At 39.1% G+C, this 15,626-nt stretch overlaps 1 protein-coding gene across 2 annotated transcripts in view; it reads left to right on the forward strand.

Annotated features, from left to right (window-relative positions):
- Positions 1–545: 545 nt before the first annotated feature.
- Positions 546–15,626, forward strand: part of PKIB (cAMP-dependent protein kinase inhibitor beta) — a 74,710-nt gene continuing 59,629 nt past the window's right edge. Inside the window, exon 1 of one of the 2 annotated variants that reach the window (XM_079779658.1) lies at positions 546–726. The gene's annotated coding sequence lies outside the window, so the exon portion shown is untranslated. Of the gene's footprint in view, positions 727–13,907; positions 14,015–15,626 lie in introns of those variants that run through there. The other variant, XM_079779659.1, reaches the window with a different exon arrangement.

Here is a 15,626-nt window from a genome sequence, read left to right on the forward strand (position 1 = left end):
GGGGTTTGAAGGACCTCCTTTTCCTTGTGAGAACTTGAAAGCGAAACTTGATAGGCATTGTTTTCTGCTTTGCCTTGCCCCAAAGTTGTCAGCACTGCATGTTGCTTCCCCATCTGTTGATTCCAGGTGCAGATGAGAAAATTATGCAATTCCCACCTTCTCCAAACAGCCACCGTTGGATCGAAGGGCAACCTTATGACTCCTGGAGAGCAAAAACCTCGGGGAGCGCGCGCATCGGTCGGAGGGTCCAGTTGCAGCGTCTGGGAGCAGGGAGCGAAGCGAAATTCCCGCAGTCACAACAAGCAACTTCTTGACAGAACCTGAACAATAATCACCCAGAGAAACTGAGCATGGCCGGCGGACGGGGGGGGAGGACTCGGGTTCTGCGAGGATCACGGCTGATGAGTTGTCTGTTGATGCGCTCGCAGGAAAAAGAGTCCTGCACGAGGCGCCCACAGGGAAGAGCTGCCGTTGCGCCGGCCGTGAGAGCTCCCGGCGACCCGGGCCGCAGGCAGAGCGCGACTCCGCGTGGGAAAGCGCGCTCGGAGCTCGGGGGCGGGTCCCTGCGGCCGCTCCCTCCGCCCCCGGAGTCATCGCCCCCGTCCGGCTGCGCCGCGGCCCCGCAGCTCAGACGTCGCCGCATCCCTCTCCCGGCTGTAGAGGCGGCAGCGAGCGGGAGCGCAGGACACCTGGCCCCGGCTCGGCGGGAAGCTCTGCGCGCAGCTGGTGCGTCCCCGGTGCGGGGCGGCGGGAGCGGGTGTCGCGGGTGCAGGTGGAGGGAAAGGGCTTGGGGAGTTGCGGGGAGACTGAGCCAGCGGAAAGGCGGTAAGTGCAACTTTCCCATTTTGCGCCCGTCGGCCTTGGCACGGGGTGGGGGTGGTGGGGGGGCGGGAGGGAGTTCATTGCCGATGCCCCTTTTGCTTCGGGGACCACACCATGCACATGCACTTTTAGGGCACTTTAGAGTGGAAGGGGGCGCTGGGGTCTAGGAACATAACTGGGGAGGTCTGGCCACCTGCTCTTTGCCCACTCTGACCTGAAGGGGGACACTGGTGACCTCCTGTCCTGAGTGGCTGAGCCCCTCGCCCCTCGCGCAGGCCGGGCCACGTCGTTTTCCTGGGGTTGCGCGTTCCCACCCCCCAGGCAGCTGCTCGCGACGGCGGGGGTCGCAGAGACCTGCGTGTCTTTAGCCAGGTCACCTCACCTCACCGGAGTGCGTTCATTCTTTGATAAGATATGGGGGTGATTAGACCGGATGGTCCCCAGGGTCCCCGGCAGCTGTGGGGTTTTACCGGAGCCCAGGACTCCGGCGGGCGCCAGGGAGACACGCGTCTGTAACGTGGCCGCAGAGGCTCAGGAGAGTGGGGGGCTTGGGTCCTGACAGCTGCTGCTCCTCCTCACTCCCCCCCCCCCCCCGCCCCAGGAAGCTCCTGAAAGTGCCTCCCGGGAGGGGGTGAGCGAGGGGGATGAGTGTTCTTTACCCGCTGCCCTGGCTGGGCGGCAGGTCCCTGCTGCGGGCGGCTGAGCCGGACCCGCCAGTCCCATCTCCCCGGAGCTGATCCCAGGAGCGCAGCCCAACCCGGTTCCTTTGGAAAGCGCTTGGCCCGAGTGGGGGCACACGGGAAACATTTAAAAATATATAAAGAGAGAAACCCCAACACGGCAGGTGTTGTTGTTAGAGTCCGTCCAGGACTGGAAGGCGGAGATTCGAGCCTGATGACCACTTAAACATTCACCTGGGGGGGGGGGGCGGGAAGGGGACCCCAAAACAAAAAACCCCGAAAACTTATATTAATGCTTCGGATACTGGAAGAGTATTGGATTAGATTGAGTATTGCATTTCGCTTTGTGTGCATGTAGATTCAAAATCCAAGATGCCTTCTTTATTGACATTGCTTGCTACACATTTAAAAAAAATTGTTCTGGGATTTACTATTCCAAAGCTCAGAATTCGGATTATTAAAATGAGATGTGATGGCCATAAACTGACAAGAAGTAAGGGGTAGGTTCTGAGTCAAGGTTGGTTAAGACCAGCATTGTGAAAACCCTGTTTGTTTTCTGTTAGTAAGTATGTCCCCTGCTGGTCAGTGATAATCAGAAATTTCAGAATCATATTAAGAAAATAAGTTCACCTATATTTATTTTCACCATTAATTATAAAATTCTTTGCTTTATCTGTAGTTTTTCTTAAAAACAAAAGTAATGTCATAGATATGCTTTATTTCCCAATTAAGAAATCATCTTAATATATCTTTCATAGAAAATCATACTTTTAATGGCTGTATGGTGTTCTATTAAATTTTTAACTTATCCCTTTTGGTAAGTATGCAAAATTTCTCCAAGTTTGGTTTTACAAACAATATCATAGTAGATAACTATTCATAATTTTATACACTGCACAGAACTATTTGATTATTTTCTTTAAGTAAATTTCCATAGAATTGCTATGTAAGAGCATATTCACTTTTTAAAGACTTGTGATACATTCTGCAAATTATTTTTCAGAAGTCCTATAGCTATTTCTACTCAAAATACCATTTTTATTAACATACTAATACTGTGTCAACATTTTAAAATTTAGAAATCAGTGAGAAAAGAAAGCTCTTATTTTTATTTATTTGGTTGCTAATGAGGCTGAATATTTTTAGTTGGCCAAAATGTTTAACAGATATTTTGGATTTACTTTTATGAATTGCTTTTCTATATTCTTTGCCTATTTTTTTAATCCTTTTTTGTTTATTTGTTTCAAGAGCTTTTTATTCATAAGGATATTAACTCTGTATATCTATTATGTTGCAATTTTTGAATCAGTTGATTTTTGCCATTAACTATTTGGTGCACATTGCTTTGCAGGATCCTTAAATTTGATCGATGTCAAAGCTGCTATCAATTTCTTCTCTCATTCTGATTTTGTTAAGCTTGAGAAGGACTTTCCCACTTGTAAAAATATTCATCTACACTTTTGAAAGTACTTTTGATGTCTTATTTAACATTTTTACCCTTTGGAAGTTAATTTAGTAGGTTATCTAACTTTATAATTGCTATTTTTTAATGGCTAGTCATCTCAAATACACTTGTTCCATAACTGATTCCTTCCCCACTAATCTATATATATAAAAGGCTAAGTGACCAACCGCCTGTCTGATCGTCCGACCCACTGACCACCGGTACATATGACGTGCACTGGCAATTTAAAAATACACGTTGACTTGCACATGCACCATATTTGTCCCTGTCTGACACTGGCCTCCCATTTAAATTAATTCGAAGACAGTTTTCCATGATGACAGCATTTGCGATGACTATTAATAAATCACAAGGACAAACTCTAGACAGAGTAGGGATATTCCTACCTGAACCCGTTTTGGGACATGGTCAGTTTTATGTTGCTTTCTCTTGAGTTCAAGAGCGTGTGATGTTAAAGTTAAAGTTGTAAATACTTCATCACAAGGGAAATTAGTCAAGCACTCTGAAAGTGTTTTCAACTCTTAATGTGGTATACAGGGAGATATTAGAATAAGTTTAATCAATTTATCAGTCATTGTTTTTATCAGTGTTGTTTTTATATCATGTTTTTGTTTTTATTCATGCCTTTGTTGTTATATCATGTTGTTATTGTTTATTAATTTATATATTATTTCTGTACACATTTTACTAATTTTCTTTCATCTCTGACACTTCTGCAGCATTATAGAGAAAGGGCGAATAGTGATATCAAAATATTTCTTCTAATTAATTTCCTTTCAGTGTGCACGAATCCGTGCACCTCCTGTGCCCCTCACCCCTGCACCTCCTTGAAGCCAAACTTCCTCATAGCTGCCCCTACCGTTGTGAAGTCCCACAGACTTTCCACTCATAAGCTTTCCTGGCTGCAGCCTCTTTGATCGTCTCCCTACGATGCCTTGACACGCATCTGTCACTCACACCTTACCCCAGAAGTAAAAAGTATGCCATGTCCCATACCATAGCTGGTGGCTCTCCCTAAATTCCCACATTACCAGTTTTGGAACATATCATCTTGTTAGCCCTAAAAAACCTAATTTTCTAATGATTAAAATCTGTTTTTATCATTTGTCTACTTATTTTTTCTCTTTGCCTTGAAATATTATTATCCGTTGTGCTGCCTCTTTCTGATCTAATTTCTGTTCTTTATTCTTCCTTTAAAATCATTCCATCATGCATTTTGGAACACCTATTCAATCACAGTAAACTCCTCTTAACCTCCACTTTTTTCCCCTAGTCCTGACACTTGACTTTCCCCTGAGCATCCCACTTCCCCCTCTTTCTTGGCGACTGTTTATTATTTCATAGTTCATGAATCTCCAGGTTGGTCAAATGCCCTTCATGCACCTATATCCCAACTCTAGATCATTATTTCTCCACCATTTTACTCATCCCTGTTCCTTTAAGCCATCTGACTACACTATCCTCTACCATTGCTCATTCCTATTGTCTACTCACCACTTGAACAAACCACTCCTTCATTGAGCACTCCAGGAATTGATATGCAGTTTTCTTCTCCTGTCCTCAATCTGCGGGACTCCATATCTACATCCAAAGCCACAACCTATCAGTCTTTGAACTCCATAGCTCAAGCAGTAATTTTCTCTTTACTGCTCACTCAACCACTTCTGTAGCCACACCTTGGGCTTGCTATCATGTGAAATTGTTCCTTCCTAAAATTTCAAATTCAGAAACTCTCTGGGCATAGCATCCTATATATATTTTAACACCAATCCAAAGATTTACACCTACACTTGTTCATTGGGTTGGCCAATACTTTGACCCACCCATGCTCTTATTTCTTGAAGTCAGATATTTCTCAGTGGATTCCATTTTCATTACCACAAGTCAATGGAGAACCTAAGAATTCTGTGTGCTTCTGGAGAGTCCCTTAACACCCTCTCTCTTACAACTACAGTAACCTACAGTAACCTCAGTCTCACCACCACCTGCCTTGATTCCTCTATGACCTCATGACCCCTATCTTCTTGTTTGTGCAAATTATTGCAAAATCCTTATACTTCCAAGTAGCATGATCAACTGTTTTTGTTTCCCTGGGACTGGGGTGTTTCCCAGGATGCCAGGTGGAATAAGTCCTTGACATAAAGACTTGAAATTTTTGAAATTCATTATTTTTTTACACATCGCCTTTCAAGCTATAAGTTATTAGTTCATCTACTGTAAAGTACAGAAGATCCTTGAATGATATTATTTTGTTATAACTTTGATGAGGTACTGTGGGAACTTAATTCTTACTTATATCAATTATTGTATGGTAAAATTAGTTTCATTGTACTGTATGTTGTTTTGCTTAGTCTCAGAACCTATCTATGATGTTAAGTGAGGATTTATTTATGTGATGGCTCTTACTGTTCCTCCTCTTAGGAATGCTATAGTTGCCTATGATAGAAAATCAGCATCAGATTGGCTTGAGGAGATAGGGAGAATTTATCAGATGTATGTAAACCAGACTTCAGTCACAGGTTGATCTAGAACTCAAATTATTTTGTAACGACCCAATTTCTTTTTACTTTTTGGCTCTACTCTCTTTCAATTTGGCTTTATTCTTGGGCCCTGCTTAGTGACAAAACTGCTATCACCAGCTCCAGGTCTAACTTCTCAAGTTTAAATTCAAAGAGAAAAAAGTATCTTTACTTAGTAGGTTTGGCACGAGTCCTAAGATAGAGTAACTTACATCATGAACCCACTCTTTAAGCATTTGCTGGGTTGGAAAAACGTCCTAAGCTTGCTGGGATAGGTTTGAGTCACACACCACCTCTGAACTGATCACTGTGGCTACGGGCAGATATGGAACTCTGATTTGTCAGGTCTGGCTCTCAACTTCATTCTGGGAAACAACTGAATCACATGGAGTGAAAATAGGAGGGTCGTCTCTTCAAAAGGGAAGTGGATGTCGGACAGGCAAACTTTTTTTTTTAATATATTTTTATTGATTTCAGAGAGGAAGGGGGAGAGAGAGAGATAAACATCAATGATGAGAGAAAATCATTGATGGGTTGCCTCCTGCACGCCCTCTACTGGGGATCGAGCCCGCAACCTGGGCATGTGCCCTAGACTGGAATTGAACCCAGGATCCTTCAGTCTGCAAGCTGACTCTCTATCCACTGAACCAAATAGCTAGGGGCTGGCAAACTTTACTACCCTCCAAACTGGTGACAAACAAGGTAAAAACAAAACAGAGGCATAAACAGGCTCTGACTAAACCTGTAGCAATGTCTTATGAGTAAACAAGGTGAACATGATTAGTGTATAGGTTTTATGACATTTATTGTAACTGAACAGCAGTATTTTTTAATATCCTGATTCTTGACTATATTCTTTGTAGTTAAGTTGAAAAATAAGTAAGCTCTATGTAATTAAATTTTGTTCAATATAATTCTGTTTAATCACTATTAATGGATTTTTGTTTTAAATTCTGGCTATTCAAATAATATTTTGAAGATAAATAATAAATAAAAAGTTAATCTTTCTTTTTTACATAAACAATTTTGGAGCTAACATTTATAAAAACATATCAACAGATGATTTGAGTGGTAATAGTGGAACAGATAACTAAAGTAGCAATTTAAAAACTTTGTCATGAGGCCAATTCAACTTTTAAGTAGTCATGTGAATCTGAAGAAGTTTCCTAATCTCTTGAGATTCCAGTTTTTTGTCAACATAGTTACACCAGTATTTCTGAATTTGATTTTAGTTCTTCATTGTTAAATCAGTATATTGAACAAAGTACTTGCATTATTCTAATTAGAGTCTACAACTCCATATTTTAGTGCTATGTGTGTTCATTTATTTTTAGGTTCATTTCTGTGGATGCTTATAGATGTCCTTTATTTAAGTTTTTAATGAATTTCAGAACTCTATACATACCTATCTGAGATGAATGGTTACCAAATTCAAATAAGCAAATATTTATTTAAAAACACCCTCCTGAAAAAGAAAAAAAGCACCTTCCTGGATTTGGGTACTCATGTTAGTGATATAGTGCATATAAGAATGATTGACACTCCATCCTTTCTATAGGAAGCTTAGAATTCTATCCATTTGGGGGAGATGAAGGAAGATAATACACATAATAACATTTCTGCCAGGCTGATTGTCACAGGTGCCACAAAAGAAGTAAAAGGTGCTGTGGAGTTTCAAAGGAAAGAGAGATAAACTTAGAAATTGATCAGAAAGATTTTATAGAGGATGTAGTAATGAGGATGGTCTTTGAAGGACTGATGGAATTTCAATGAGTGGGCGAAACATTCCTGATTAGAAGAACAGTATGAACAAAGGTACAAATACAGGAAAGGAGGAGGCAGAGTTGTGTAGAATTTTAGGAAGTGGGAGAAGATAAGGGTAGAATGGTACATTGGAGCTGTAGTGAAGAATCTGAAATGCTGGGATGAAGACTTTAATGTTAAATTTGTAGCTACTTTGCATCCTTGAATGATTCTGAGTAGGGAGTTATATAATCAGTGGTGTACTTTATGAGTCAAAAAGTATTTGGGGGAAAAAGTATTTTGACAGTTTATGTGTAAATAAATACAACAGTTGTATACGTTTTTTGCTGATCTTATTTATTGCATTATTTCCTATTTCATTAATTTCTCCTCCTCTATCTAGCAATTTATTCCTCCAGCTTTGTTTTTTAAATTTTATTTCTCATTTACAGTTTACACTTAATATTATTTTGTATTAGCTTCAGGTGTACAGCATAGTAGTTGGACAGTCATATACTTTACAAAGTGTTCCCCCCTGCTATTTCCAGTCCCCACCTGCCACCATGCATAGTTTTTCCGATATTATTGACTGTATCCCCTATGCTGTATGTTACATCATCATGACTACTGTGTCACTACCAATTTGTATTTCTTAATCCTTTCAACTTTTCTCACTTGTCAACGTCTCTAAAGATCCAAGGATAGAGTTTAAAGTAAGGATTCATTCAAGGGTATCCCTCAGGGTAGGAGCTAGCTCTGGTCTGACTTTTATTTAGTGACAGTTGGAGAGCATTCCGAGGAGAGATGTGTCTAAGTTATGTAACTAGTCACTTAGGGCCCTTGGCCTCCTGCTAGCCTGGCCCTCTTGAGAGGCAGTGCTCTGGGAGCAGCTGGGTCAGACTCAGGGCTGTTGCCTAGCAGTCCCTGAGGACCAGTCATAAGGGGTTGTTGCTGAGCAACCAGGGGCTCATGGTGGCACATCATCCCCCATGCGGCTTTACAGCAGTTTCGGGCCTGCCCCCATGGGAGAAGCAGTACAATCTGGCCGGGGGCCAAGCCTCCCTCAGAGGCACAAGGGTTGCTAGCAGTAAGTATTTGACCTCAGAATCTAAGTCAATAACTTATGCTCTATGAACCTGCAAGCCATGTATGAGATTATTGATGGAAATTCAATTAACCATGAACTTGGTGCAAGGCAGGTAGTGGTGGCAGCTGGAGTTCTCATTTCAGGTCCTTTTCTTCCAGTTTCTTTCTCCTTCAGGCTGAGTTGCAAGGTAAATTTTCCGGGTCAATGGAAAGTACTTTTTCTGTATGCCACATTAAATATGTAACGTTTCCTATTAACATTATTTAGCCAAAGCAAATATTTACATTTGAGAAAAGCCAGCAAGCTAACTCTGGCCTTGTCAAGTGGGCTTACAATGGCAAATTATTTGACTCAATATCAAGGCAAGCACTTGCTGCTAATATTTGAGATAACTGCTTTGATTTTTTTTTCTATATAGAAAAGTCAAATGATCACTCACCAGGACCACATCTTATTTTGTTTTTAATATTTAACCTAGTCCGTAAGTGAGTCTTTGGGAGAGTTGGTAACATGTCGAAACTAACCAGCTCTTGAAAGGGGCTTGAGCTCTGCCTTCAGGACTCGGAGCTGCCGGTGTTGAGCAATGGCTTCTCCTGAAGATCTAGGCACATATTTGAACAGCCACAATGGAGCTCTTTCAGTGTCTTGGGAATAGCACACAGCTGCATCTGAGGCTAAATTGTAAAGCAGAGAAGCCTGCAACTGTTAGATTTGAGCAATAATTAGCATTGGCCAGCTAGAGGGACGTGGTATGGACCTTTCTTACCTCCTTCCCTCCCACTACCTTTTCAGCCAGTACTTCTGGCCTTGGGCGGTGACTGTCCGCTGATCCAAAGGGTTTGGGAGCCACGACTTTGTGAGGGTACAAAGGGGAAGCTTCTTTGTTGGCACTGGATCTATACTCTTGTATAGGGACCTATATTCTCTAAAAAAGAAAAACTAAAATTCTTCTGAAGAAGTACATACAGGTTTTTGTTTCACACACACATGCGTGCATACCCACTCATGTGCCTAAGTCATTCAATTAGAGTACTCCTGAGAAATCTAATAGTAATGGAACATTTAAATGTTTCTCTAAGATGCCTTATTCAAAGCTACTTAATATTTAAAAGTGATTTCTTTACTAATTGAATTATATATATATAATATATATATATATATAATTGGTAGGAGCATCCTATTTACTGTTGTTATTTAAGAGTATGAATAAATCTAAAACATATTAAGTACAGTATGTGTCAGACATTATTCTGTTTGACAAAGTATGTCATTTAAGCCTCCCAACAACTCTATGTAATAGGTATTAGTATTTTACATATGGGGAAGTCTAGTCCTGCCCAGAAAAGTTCAGTAACTACACAGTAAAAGATTTATAATCAGAAAGTGGACATAAATCTCACTTTTTTGAGAAACAGGTTTCTATGTGCTAATGACATATATCTATATATCCTTCTATATATCATATATATTTTATATACAGGGTAGGCAAAAGTAGGTTTACAGTTGTGAATACACAAGGCAGTTTATTCTTGTATTATTATTTATTTGTAAATTATTATGTTATTTGTTATTATTATTAACCTACTTTTGCCCACCCCTGTATAAAAATGGCATATATGTGACAATGATATATATAAATGACATCCATTGTGGAGGTGAATATGAATATATATATATATTTCTGTTTATACTTACATGTGTATATACTACATATACTATATAGACTATATATATAGCATATATACAGGGTGGGGCTAATGTAGGTTTGCAGTTATTCATAGGGAAAATAATACAATGATACAAGAATAAGCTTTGTGTTTTGCAATACTCACAACTGCAACCCTACTTTTTTTGCCCCACCCTGTATATACACTTTATATTGTACATACAGTATATATCTGTGTGTTTATATAGACCTGAGGCTATATTCATGTAGCAGTCTTAATAATTCACAAAAATTGTATTATGTCGGTAGGATTTGTGTTTGAGGCCACCCCAACCCCTCAGGGCTGCGTTCTCCCGCCTGGAGTGGAAGACTTGCTCCCTTATTGCAGCTCAGATGAGATCAGGGGACACAGAGTAAGCCTCAGCCTGGGTAAAGGCACTGACTTCCTCCTCCCGCTGTCGGATTTCCCTGAGAACAAAGCTCCAAGGGGACAGGAAAGAGTGGAAGACGTTACATTTGCTGTAGGCTCATTGCCTGGTTTTCTCAAAACAGTACAACTTTCCTGTTGACCCGCTGTGGTTTCATTTAGACAACGGCAGTGGGTTCATTTCCATGTGCTAGCGGAGCATTTCCACTGTCACGTCAACTTTTACATTTATGTCACTAGAGAATGTCTTCATTGAAATCTATCTTTTATTGTGAAGCAATTTCACACAAATAATTTTATCAGCAACATTTATATTTCTACATAACTAAAATATCCATACTAAGGAAAAATAGCAAGTAAATGATAAACATTAATTTTGTATTTATGGAAAATAAAGGTATAAAATGATTCATTGAATCTATTGCAGGGGGAGTGTATAGTAATTTATAAACATAATCTCATGTAATCCTCATAATAACTTCGTGAAGACTGTAAGGTGTGGCTATTCCCTGGGATAAAAATGCACCTTGCCAAGTGCACACATTTAGCTAGAGCAGTGGTGGCAAACTCATTAGTCAGCAGAGCCAAATACCAACAGTACAACGATTGAAATTTCTTTTGAGAGCCAAATTTTTTCAACTTAAACTATATAGGTAGGTACATTGTTATTAACTTAATGAGGGTACTCCTAAGCTGGCCTTTGCTAAAAACTCAAGGGGCCAAAGAGCCGCATGTGGCTCTCGAGCCGCAGTTTGCCGACCACTGAGCTAGTGGGTGTGAAGTTAGGATTGGAGCCTAATTTTGTCTGTCTTTGGTCAGTTTGGATAGGAAGATTTGGCAGGAGCTGAAATACTCTGTTTAGATGAGCAAACTATCTTTGTTTTCATCAGGTATTTATAATTAGTGATTTAAAAAATATCTTTAAGGAACATATTATTCCATACTCTATAAACGCTACATAGAGATGGAACTTTTTTATGATTTATTTAATGAAAAGCATAATGCTAGCAAACAAGGAAAAAAACTAATAAAAGTAGCACAAAAAAGAAAATCACAAAAATTCATTGAAATACTAGATACAGGAATATAGAAATGAACGAAATAGAATAATACAAAAATTATGTATATTCTATAAATGTAAAAATGGTTCAATATTGGGAAATTTATTAAAATAATTGTATAGTCAAGACAAAAGAATAAAACTTCTATTTTTTACTTCCTAATAGATTTTAAATAATATTTAATAAAATGAAATTGTATTTCTTTCTGTTTTAAAAATATGTTGTATTGATTTCAGAGAGGAAAGAGAGATAGAAACATCAACAATCAGAGAGAGCCACTGATCCTCTGCCTCCTGCACGCCCCCCACTGGGGATCAAGCCTGCAACCCAGAATTGAACCTGGGACCCTTCAGTCCGCAGGCCGATGCTCTATTCACTGAGCCAAACTGGCTAGGGTGCAGTTGCATTTCTTTTAAGAAAAAACACACACAACATAGTAATTTAGGAATAGAGAAATGTTATGAAATTGTGAAAAATCAATTTCAAGAAAACAGAAAAATGTTAGAGGCTTACTATATGCCCAACTCCATCATTTACAGTTAACATTCTATAAATTTCAGCCAATGCTGTACATTTTTTAAAAAGACTAACATTTAAAAAATTCTTTATTATATATCCTAGAAACAGTTCTAAATACTTGACAAATATTAACTCACTTAATCTTCACAAGAATCCTGGAGATATGGACTATCATTATCATTTTACAAATTAGAAAGCTGAGTCCCAGAGAAGCTAATAAGTGGTAGAGCTGAATTAAAACTCAAGTGTCTTAACTTGTGAGTCTTTAATCTTTAATAGTATAATATGCTGCCTCTCAAAAGTTACAATTATTTGAAAAGAAGTCGCATCTTCTTTTTCTTAAAAAATGTATTTTTTACTACAAAATGTCAAGAAAATCAACTAAAGAATTATTAGAATAAGAGACTTTAGTTAAGTAGCCATACAAGAAAATAAATATATTTAAATCAATTGACTTTCCTATTACAGCTACAAATTGAAAACGATGAAGAAATCCCATTTATCATAGCAATGAAATATCACATATTATATGAATAAAATATGTAAGAAATGTACAAGAATAACTAAAATAAAACATTTTCCTGAGAAACACAAAAGATTAGCTGTAATGTAGATGTGTGTTGTATTCCTGGATGAGAATAATAAATATCGTAAAAATGTAGTGTCCCCAAATTAATTTATAAAGTTAATGAAAGTCAATTTGAAACCAAAAGAGATTTTTATGGAGAGGTTGGCAAAATGGCTATTAAGATTCACCTGGAATAATGGACATCCTGGGAAAATAAAATTTTGAAAATAAAGATTAATGGCCCTAGCCGGTTTGGCTCAGTGGAGAGTGTCGGCCTGCAGACCAAAGAGTCCCAGTTTCCATTCTGGTCAAGGACATGAACCTTGGTTGCAGGCTTCTCCCTGGCCCGGACTCTGGTTAGGGGCTCATGCAGGAGGCAACCAATCGATGTATTTCTCCCACATCAATATTTCTCTCTGTCTTTCCCTCTCTCTACTACTCTCCCTAAAAATCAATGAAACATATCCTTGGGTGAGGATTAACAAAAACAAATAAGCAAACAGAAAATAAAGATTAATGAAGAAGGAACTTCTAATTCTAAGTATTACAAATATTATAAAGTTACAATCACTAAGACAATATGGTACTTTTTACTAAAATAGAAACTTAGAGGAGCTAAATCAGCTTGAAAATTCCCAAAACAGATTTAAGCAAAATAAAGATAGCATTTTATTTTACAATTATCTGTATATGCATGTTATTCATATGATATACAAATACATATCAGATTAATTAAGAAATTAAACATAATGAAACAACTGAAGGAAAATATATATTGGTGACTAATTTTATAATCATGTCTAATATGACATTAAAGGCAGAAACCATAGGTGAAGATTGTTAGACTCGAATATGGACATATTAGAACTTCTTCTATACATATAAACAGAAAGGAAACTCAAGTTGCATGCCTAACAATGTGTTTGAAAGTCCTTTTCTTGATGTTTGGGGGGATAGAACTAATAAACCATAAATTTCTGACTTATATTCCAAATGCACTACATTTTGAAGGTTTACTAAGCAAAGTCCTTCCTGGGCTAGGACTCTTATGGTATTTATTGTACCTGCTGCAGGCACAGAGCATCGCAGAAATGTTTGTAGGGTGAATATGTAGTATGCCCTTGTTAAAAATAAAGGTAGAGTTAGAGAGAAGACAATGTCTTAGAAATTAGGATTGTTTCACCTAAAAAGGTCAACTAAATTTGAGTTATAACATCCAGGAGAGTAAGGGATTTCAACTAGAGTTTTATACTTCTGGCACGTGCCAGAGCATCTCATTTCAGTAGAAGTTCTTTACAACATCATTGAGTAATACCTGAATTTTTATAATGCCTTAAAACATGTTATCACTAATAAAAATGAAATAATTCCAGTTTTCTGTCTTCAATTATGCAGTGGATACTTGGAGAGGAGTGCCACAATGATAACATTTGGAGAGAAGTATTTCCCGTTTTAAGGTAGAGTATGGTGCAGGAAAGATTGTTTTCTTAATCTCCTAGTGTAGCTCTGCTTTTTTAATGCTGGGACCCCAGAACAAGTGGGACAGGAAAATGTATCATGGTCAATGAACAATGAAATGAAGAGAAAAAGGTGGTTTTGTGTGTGTGTGTGTGTGTGTGTGTGTGTGTGTGTGTGTGTGATATCAGCATGGACTTTGACAATCAATTCACATGAACCCTAACAAAACAGTGATTTTTTTTTTGTCTTGGATTCTATTAGGAAAATTACTAGACTCCAAGTCCCAAAATAGCTCACGAAAAGGGTAACCAGCAGGCCCATGAACTTCCTGGTCTTCTTGTTTATATCCATTCTATCTCCATGTCCATTGGCAATGGGTTGATTCGTGGCCACTGCTGTTCCTCCTGAGGCCCCTCACTCTGTTCCAGGTCTTTCTGCTAGTGGTCTCTTGGCTGACATGGGCCAACCCCACCCCTGCCTCTGTTTCATCTGTGGTGCCCTTTAGTTCCCACGATCAAATTACCCAATGTTCTGCATTCAGCCACGTTTCCCCTCCTTTCTAACCTGACCATTGTCCTTGGATCAGGTTTGTTTCTTCAACTCTCTTTACCCATCAACTCTAAAGAGGTTCTTCCCTCTCTGACACAAGGACTAGGACTGTTAATAGGTGGCATTTTATCACGAAACTTAGAGGTCTTGGTCCTGGGTGTTGGCTAACAGCCATCATCAATGCTCTTTTTATAAGAATTCATGAAGTTACATCCTCGGCAGATCTATCCTGCTGGCTCATGAGACATGCCTGGAAAGGTCTGAATCTAAATAATAATAATAAATATTATTATTATTATAGAGTTTAGACCCTAGCTTCAACACCCCCCCCCTAACAAATACTGGTTTAAGCATGACTCTTTATTTGTGCAATAGATATCTATTTAGTTTTTATATTATTGACCATCCTCAGAAAAAAGGCCTAGATGTAGCCAAAAGAAATGTATAAAATGTTTTCTTCTCATGAGTAATAAAAGCAAAAGACAGGCTTAGACATTTTGTGTTAAATAAGAATAACAAAGTCAAACAAGCACAAACCTAGAGGTAAAGAAAGAAATCTTGTTAATTTTCATGCTAGCCCGGCTGTCACTTTTTGAAGACTGTTAAAGAACTATTTGAAAGTGGTGAGTTCTAGAGGGTAAAATGGGTGACAAAACAAAGAAAACAACCAGCAAACAGAAGAGCAGAACAGACAGCCCTTGCAAAGGAGAGGAAAACACAGATACAAAGAATGAAGGTGGTCCTTGATAGTGTAGCAGTAATTGGTAGTGATCACAACAGAATCGCCATTTAATGTTCTCAGTGTCTGCAAACCCTTTCTCATTCCTTTGTTCAGTAAGTATTTATTGAGCCCTTCCCCCGTTTACCCTGTGCCGGCACCTTTGGGAGCACTGCGGATACAGCGTGTAGATGCTTTGCACTAACCCAGGGTTTGTGAACTGGAGATGCTGACCAAGGAAAAAACTGACTACAGGTCTGTGAGGGACTGAAGAGAGCGTCATGTCAGGAGTGGCTGACTGATGGTTAGCACTTGGGGAAATCTTAGGGATGATATGCTAACTT

Source organism: Cnephaeus nilssonii, assembly GCF_951640355.1.
Source record: "Cnephaeus nilssonii genome assembly, chromosome: 9".
NCBI lineage: Eukaryota > Metazoa > Chordata > Mammalia > Chiroptera > Vespertilionidae > Cnephaeus > Cnephaeus nilssonii.